Raw genomic sequence first — 8,823 nt, 5'->3', positions numbered from 1 at the left:
AGTGCTAGGATTAAAGGCGTGCGCCACCACCGCCCAGCTATGATATTTCCTTTTATAATAAGAATATTCTCAGGCTATAGTTCAATGGTAAGTTCCTACTTAACATGCAAAGGACTAGGGTTCGATTCCCAGCACTGCAAAAAAAACTAAAAATGAAAAAAATAATTTTTTTAAAGGGGATATAAATTGCTAGTTCCTGGTACAGAAATCTTCAAATCCTTAAGCAATAGGAATGATAGCTTGTTCTCATCTTTAACCCTGGTTCAGGGCACAGAATGTCTGATCCTTCAGCACTTCCTGGATGATAAGAGGGGTTTGTTTTCTTGCTGGGGGGAAGTCCTGCTACACAGGAGCTGGTCACCCAAAGACCATGGCACAGTGAGATGCTGGAACTTCCAGCCCCAGGCTCCATGCTCCAGGAAGAGATGGAGATAATCAGAAAGAAAGATGTGTGTTCTCTTTCCCTTACTATCCCCTGTCCCCCATGTCCTGATCCAATCACTTTTAATGAGAAAAAAATGTTTGAACACTTTGTCAAAGACTGACTATAAATCAAAACACAGAGCGTACATGCCTGACATCACTACTGTGGGTACCACTTTGAAGGCGGACCAAGGGAGTACCATTGCTATTCCCATTTTGCAGATGAAGAAACAGACTTACAGAGGTCAAATGGCTCATGGTGATAGGTTTAACTAGCTAATAGAAAGTCTGTGTATACTTACACTGCAACTCCAGCTCAGTGTTTCTTCATAGTGTACCTTGTATGGTAAGGGCCTGCCGTGATTCTAGAGGAGTATCCTGGGAGAAGAGATAGAGAGAGAGATGAACCTCACACAAGAGTCACAGTAATATACACATGGGTAAGGTGGGAAGTCAGGCATGGTTAAACAAACCAGGATCAGAACGTGCCAATCCAGGGGCACATGATGCTGACAAATTGGGACACAGGAGCTAGTGTGCTGGAGGTCAGTGTGCATCAGAAGATCGATGTCAGGTAAGTGACACACTGCAGACTTCATGGCTGAACCACACATGAAAGCAATAAGTAGAATGATAGTTAGCTAGGGCTGTGGGAAGAGATGTGGAGAAGACACTGGACGAGTGGCTCACAGTCTCATATAAGAGGAACACATTCAAGAGGACACTGTACAAAGCAATGCTTGCACATACACACTCAGTGCAGTATGATGTGTTATTTGAAACTATTAAGGGTTTCAATGTTTCCATTACCCCTCCCCCAGAAATCATGTGAAGTAGTATGTTAATTAGCTATATATGTATCAATTTATGAGCAATACATGTAATTTCTACTTATAAATTAAACACAGACATATTTAATAAATGGCACTGCAAAAACCTCCAAAAAAAAAAAAGACTTTTTTTTTTTTCAAAGTTGAGTTATTTGCAGAATATGACAGACTTAGTATCAGATAGAGAAGCCAGCTCCAGGGCAATGGGAAGAGCCTGAAAAGCTCAGTGGAGACAGTCATCACCACACACACACACACACACACACACACACACACACACCATACATACATACACACACACACCATACACACATACACACCATACACACATACACACACACACACATACACACCATACACACCATACACACATCATACACACACACATACACACACACACACCATACATACCACACACACACCATACACACCATACACACATCATACACACACACATACACACACACACACCATACATACCACACACACACCATACACACATACACACACCATACACACCACACACACACCATACACACATACACACACACATACACACCATACACACACATACACACACACACATACACACACACATACATACCATACACACACCATACACATACATACACACACACACACCATACACACACATACACACACCATACACACCATACACACCACACACACACACACCATACACACCACACACACACCATACACACATACACACACACATACACACCATACACACATACACACACACACATACACACCATACACACACCATACACACACATACACACACACACACCATACACACCACACACACACCATACATACACACACACACACCATACACACATACACACACCATACACACACACACCATACACACATACACACCATACACACATACACATACCCATACATACACATACCCCCTACACACATACCCATATACATGCACCCCAATAAATATACAGACATCCATATATTCACACACATATACCATACACACATACATACATACATACCCATACATGCACACATACCCATACACAGACACACACACACATACACATATACCCATATACACACACATGCATGCACCACACACACACACACACACAGACACACACACACACCACAATACACATTACAGTGGGTAAAAATAAGCGAGCAGGTACCCCATCTACCCCAAGCACCTTGTAAGGCACACAAGGAACAGCAATCCTTCGCACCAGCTCACTCCAGGAATATGACATTCAATTGCTCTTAGGGAAATAAACAACAACAACAACAAAAAAAAATCACTGGTAGGACTTGAGAGTTAAAATGTGATTAATTTAGCTTTTATGGTTTTTTGTTCTCAATTTCTTTTTTAATTACACTCTGAATAATCTCAAGATGAATAGCCAAATTTTAAAATCTTATGTAAATCTTCGATCATTAATTAGCACTCTTCAGATTTTTTTGTTTGTTTGTTTGTTTGGTTGGTTGGTTGTTTTAGTAATTCCAATGACCACAGAAAGGTCCAGGTCAAGTCAATGACTCAATGGACCTCTAAACTTGAAATAAAACAACTTGGTCATTCTTCTGTAAGGAATTTGGTGCTGTCTCTCAGAGGGGGAGACAAACCTCTGAACAATCTTTCTAGATGGCATTAACTAAAATGGGAGACCAACCTTAAATTAAGGTAGTGCGGTCCCATGTGCTGGGGTCCACAGCTACATACAAAAGAAAGCGAGGAGTCCCAGCATCATCTCTCTCTGCTTCCTGACGGTAGATACAGTGACCAGCAGCCCCAAGCTCCAGCCACCATGACAAACTGCACCCTCAGACTATAGACCAGAGTAAACCTTTCCCTCTCTGAGTGGCTTTTGTCAGGTGTTTTTTTCTGGGAGCAACAAATAGAGTCCCACAAAGTAAAATGCAGTGGCGTGTGTTTCTAAGATAGAATGTTCCCAGTCAGACAAACCTATAGCACTAACCACTAGACTCACTTTTGCTCTTCACATTGCCAGTTACCCAGAGTCAACCACTGCTTAAAAATATTACATGAAAAACTCGAGTATAAAAAAAAAAAAAAAAACTCATAACTTTTTAATTCAGTTTGAATTCAGTTTCATTCTCTGTAGTATGAGGAGCGGTCTCACCACCTAGTTCTGGCCCATCTGGGGTGTGGACCACACTGTATGTATGCATCATGCACCTGTTGGCAGCCATCTTTGATATCTAAGAGAACATGTCCCTACCTGCCAGTACAGCTGTGCTCTTGGCGCATCGTGTGATTTGGTTTGCTTCACTATCAGGGTATTCTGATAACTGTGTTCAGGCCCACATTTATTGTACTCAATAAAGCCACTCAGTCCAGTGATGACACAATTGCATAACCGTGTTGACAATTGTTCTGCTTATTATTGGTGTTATTCTTAATTTCTCACTGTGCCTAATTTATAAATTAAGCCTGAATGAAGGTATATGTGCCTAGGAAGTTTTGCGGTCCCTTCGGGACTAAGCATTCCCCAGGTTTTAGGCATCCACCGTGGATCTTGGATCCTAGAAAAAGCAGCTCCAAGTCTATTAGCCTCTAACATACGTTTACATATAGTCAAACGAATTTGGATTTCTGATTGTCTAAATATAGGTTGCATTTGAATTGGTGTGTTACTTTTTTCTCCACAATTTACTATTTTCCATTGATTTAAAAATAACTTTTCTTTTTAATTTTAGAATGCAAGAGTCCCTTACTAGGTGGTGACTTCGGCACCAGTTTCAGGACTTGCTGTGGGAAACAATGGCTGCTTTTACTAGGGGGCTTTCCTAGCCCAGCCACGGCTGTCCACCATATTGCCTGCCTACCTTTCACCTTCCTGCCCCAGCCGTGTGGTGCTAGGCTGAGCCGCCCGTAGAAGAATACCCCTGGCTTTGAGAAAGTTTCAAAAGCTTGCATTGATGTTCCAGCTCTGTCAGACTACAAAGCGCCCAGACATGGACCATCCACACGGATCCAGTGTGGCCTCTCAGAAGCAGATGCAGCATCCGGTCCTCTGGCTGAAGGGGCTTTGCATCAAGCCGTGTTGTCAGCAAAGCACAGTCTTTAGACAATCCTTTCTGCCAATACCCGAGACTGCCTTATGTCCTCTGCAAGCATTTCCGATCCTCTAAAGGACGAATCCTCCTGGGACAGTGTGTCTGGGCGGTTAGGAGCTCCAGCACCTAAGAGGGAGCTTCGTAAAGTTATTTCTGTTCCCCCATCTCCCAGATAAGTGTCAGCGTGAAAACTATAAATGCTTCCAAGAAGTGTACTTAACCAAAAGGCCCATGAGAACAGCTCACGTTACATAACCCTAGAATAGGAGTTTTTAATCATCATAGGCTTTGAGCTCCCATGTGAACTTAGGCCTAATTTCCCAAGCTCCTGTTAACCAAACATCCTGGAGGTCACTGACCACATTTTTTTTTTTTTTAACAAATCTCGTAGAGGGAGAGCCAGTCAGAACTGCATGGGACCTTAGAGGTCAACTCCACTGAGCCCAAGGCATCAGAAAGCAGTGACAACAACCGGCATTGACCACATCTATGCGCCAAGAGCCATGACACACATTTAGTTTACATCATACTTGTCTTCTGCATTGGCTCCTCACGTTCTTTTATTGCTCCCATTTAACACATGAAGCTTTATGAGTAGCTAAGTAATTCACTCAATGTCACACCTGTGCCCTATCTCCACCGTAGCCCTCTGTGCTCTAAACCACTGCAATTTATTAACTACTTGTCCCACTAACAAGGCTATGGAAACTTACCATCTGCAGAGTCCAGGAGAGACAACGAGTGGAGTTCATCATCCAATAACTCCCACAGCAAGGATTGCAACTACCTGTACAATAAGCCCAACACACAGTGGCTTCTTAGAGCTCATGTTAGGGTGCAAAACCCTAGAACTGTGGGATATTTAGAGGCAATACAGCTAAATAGTCTTTTACAAATGAGAACACGGGACCTGGAGAGATGCCATGTCTTGCCCAGGCTCCCGCAGCAGCTAGAAAGTAGTAAAAAAGAGTTACGCTTTGGGGTTAAAACTGGGATGCCGTCTAGGTGACTCCCTAATTCTTTTCTAAATACACAATGTGTTCTACTCACCTGGTATTACGAGCTGGTGAAAGCAGCATCCTAGTCGAAGGAAAAAAAACTTTATGGTTGTGATTATTAACCTTTAAACAGCTTTTAACTTTTATTCTAGAATTTATGGAACACGTAGCTCAAGGGTATAATGTGGCTTAACTTGAAAAAGGTCAGTTCCCTCTGCAGGGCATTCCAGCAGTTTTATAATAGTGTTGTACATTTATATGGAACCTTTTCCACTAGGAGAACGGGAGGCTAAAATTTTATTATCTCTCAGTTATTTACTGAAGGAACTGATAGATCTGTCTATGGGTGGGTGGATGGGGTTTCAGCCCAGGGAAACCTGTAGGAAGTACCACAGGGAATGCTAACATAAGCAGCCTTTGGTGTGAGCAGCTCAGGGTCCTTAACAGTGGTCTTCCTCCCTCCCTCCCCCTCCCCTCTCCTCTATATAAGCCCCTCCCCCTCTCTTTCCCTCTCTCTCCCTCCCCCTCACTCCCTCTTTGTCTTTCTCTTTCTCCCTCCATCTCTCTTTCACTCTCTCTATCATAAAAAACAAACAGCAGAAAAAGAGTTCTCTGCACTCTTTGAGATGAACTAAAGAAAGTAATAAAAGATAACAAAAGTAACCAACAAGGATAAGAAGATGAGGGACAGTCAGTGTGGTAGACAAGGCCATGGAGTTGCGTCCCAACAGTGCCCAACCCAGCACACAGTCATGGAAAGCTTTCAGGTCAGCTAGGAGACCTCCTCTCCAGATGTCCTAACAATGAGCTTAGCTCTAGTCTTGCAAGGAGGCAGCTGGGTTCTGAATCTGCATGTATCAACCCTTATAGATTAGATACCTCCCATAGGTGTTCCATAGACTATAACCCCCTCCTTGGGGCAGAAAAGAAACAGCTAATAAAAACAAGATGAACATTTTTACATGAGAAGCGAGGCCAATTTTGGGTCAGAAGTACAGTAGCCAGAGCTGAGCCACAGACTTGGATCATGGAGGTATGTCAAAGCATGTGGACAAGAATTAAGACCACCAGGTCAGGGCTGTACCAATAGTAAAGTTTATGTCCAGGTCACAGTTATTTCCAGAGACCCTCAAGGCCGGCCGACAAGGGTGGAGAGTGTGGCTTCTCCAAGCCAGCACTTCCCCAAAGCAGCCTTGTTACAAGGACGCCCCCTCCCCCTCAGAACCACGTGCAGCCAGTCACCTTCCAAGGCAAATGGAATGCTGAAGAGAGGCCATGTTTAGGCTGCAAAAGGGAAAATTCAGCAGAGGAGCAGCAGCCAGAGAATGCAGATATTAAATGCCACACGAAAGAAAGACAATCTAGATGTATTGTGTCTGTCTAGTCGAATAGAATTGAGCCCAGGGGGTGGAATTCCCAGAGAGCAGTTTTTAATCTCCAGATAAGGAAAAGCATTAAAGCGGCATGCATGCCTCTGTGGGCTCTGCACGCTCACTCTCTCTTATTTATTCCCCAAGCATTTACTGATCAGGGCCCAGCGTGAGGCTCCGCAGGGGTATCTCTTCTCTCTAGTCTGCATCCCTGTACCTTCCCGGGGTTCTGATTTGAGTAACAAATTATATAGTTCTCCTGCTCAATGAGCATCTGGGATACTAAATATTGTATAAGGAATGAGACTAAATATTGAGAAAAAAAAAAAGCGCAGTCCCCACAAGGCCCAGCGGCACATGCTTGCAACCTCAGTACTTCGGAGGCTGGGGAAGCATGTGTACAATGAGTCTGAGACTAGGCCAGGCTGCACGGCAGGCTCAAGGCCAGTTTGACTACATAGCAAAACCCTGTCTCGAAAATAAACAACAAAGTCTGTACTTTTTTACTTTAACTTCTAGGTAGAAAGAGGGAGAAAGAGCAAATTAGAATAAAATTGTCTAAGGGCTCTGTAAGCAATGGTGTTGGGGATAGAGACATTAATTTTAATATCGGGCATAGAAAGAAGCTAAGAGGTCATTCAATGTTGTTGGGGTTTTTTTCTTTTTTCCCTCATTTAATAAATATTTGTTGACTACGTGTTATGTGCCAAGCACTGTAAAGGTCCCACTGCTAGACAAGGTGAAATGTCTCCTTCCACATGTAACCTGGAGTACAACAGACCACCCACAAACAGCACAGGCTATTTACCATGGCTCCTGGTTGCCTGTCAGAACATGAAGATAACACCCTAGGGTTGAAGACACCCCACATTTCCATCACAAGACTGCAGAGACTCTCATCCACTATCGTTTAAAGAGAGCAACTCTGAGAACCTGGCAGGACTGTTACTGTCTGCCTAGGGCACAGCTCCAAGCTGTGGAGGTTGTGAATACTGCTTCCTGGGGCCACTCTCCCCAGTCAGCTGAAGATCGCTGGCTCCGGTCTCCACACACCCTTTCCCACCTAAAGCTCCTTTAATACCCAGAATAAGTTCAAAAGTGCCCACTGTCTGCCTTTCTTGCTTGGGGCTTTCTCCACTGGCCTCACAGCAGACTGTGGAATTCTAAGCATGCGTCTGCGGCTCGGAGAGGCTGCCAGTATGTCAGGCCATAGGTTTTATTGGGGTCCATATCCCAGGAGAGAAACTCTATCTGTGACATCTGTCAGAGAGAAAAGAGAAAAAAAAAAGAGAAGGAAGAAGGTTCCATTACTCCTGACATGGTTTGCACTGGCCTCTTTGTAGTCGTCTGGCTTTATGGATACTCCGAAATGAGCAACACGCCTGCTTCAAAATGCAAGGCTTAAGCAATACTGAACAAGTAGAATATCACCTCAAGTTCCAGTTAACTCTTTGGGCTACAAGAGCACCTTGTGAAGGATGGAGGAGTAGACATGAATCCCAGGCAGAGGGAACGCTTCGTGTCAACTTTCCTTCCTCCTTGACCAATTCAAGAAATGTCTATGCAGGGCCGACTCCAAACACCAACTTCCCTTCAATCCAGAAAGTAAAAACTTGGCTCCCTAGATGTCAAAGGGTATCAATCAATTTATTATATCAAGAGGACAGATTGAGCTGTTCCTAGGATTTATTCTTCCTACATTTAAATAATTCAACCACGTAGGACCTGCCAACTGCCAGTGCAACTCCAGGTTTCATGACTAGTTTTGCTGCTAGAGACGTACTGCCTGAGCTCTTTTGGGTCTATCCCTGGACAGAGATAAAATCGGCCTTTCTAGATAAAATCGGTCATCTTAAAGGAGAGCCTTTAAGATGTTCCACAGAACCATGGGGCTTGGGATCTTACAAGACTTGAGGCTCACATCCTTTTCCTCCTTCGATACCCACATTTGCCTCCCTGAATACTACTTGTCACGGTACTAGAGAAGATGCTAGTGACTTCCAGGCCCAGACTATAGCCTGGAGTCATCTCTTGGGTGACGGCAGAACACACTTCCTGGGGAGTCTCTAATGCATCTCTATGGCTAAATGGCCCATATGAGATCCT

This window comes from Mastomys coucha, unplaced genomic scaffold (genome assembly GCF_008632895.1).
Source record: "Mastomys coucha isolate ucsf_1 unplaced genomic scaffold, UCSF_Mcou_1 pScaffold16, whole genome shotgun sequence".
In the NCBI taxonomy this organism is placed as follows: domain Eukaryota; kingdom Metazoa; phylum Chordata; class Mammalia; order Rodentia; family Muridae; genus Mastomys; species Mastomys coucha.
This window is presented reverse-complemented; position numbering follows the sequence as displayed.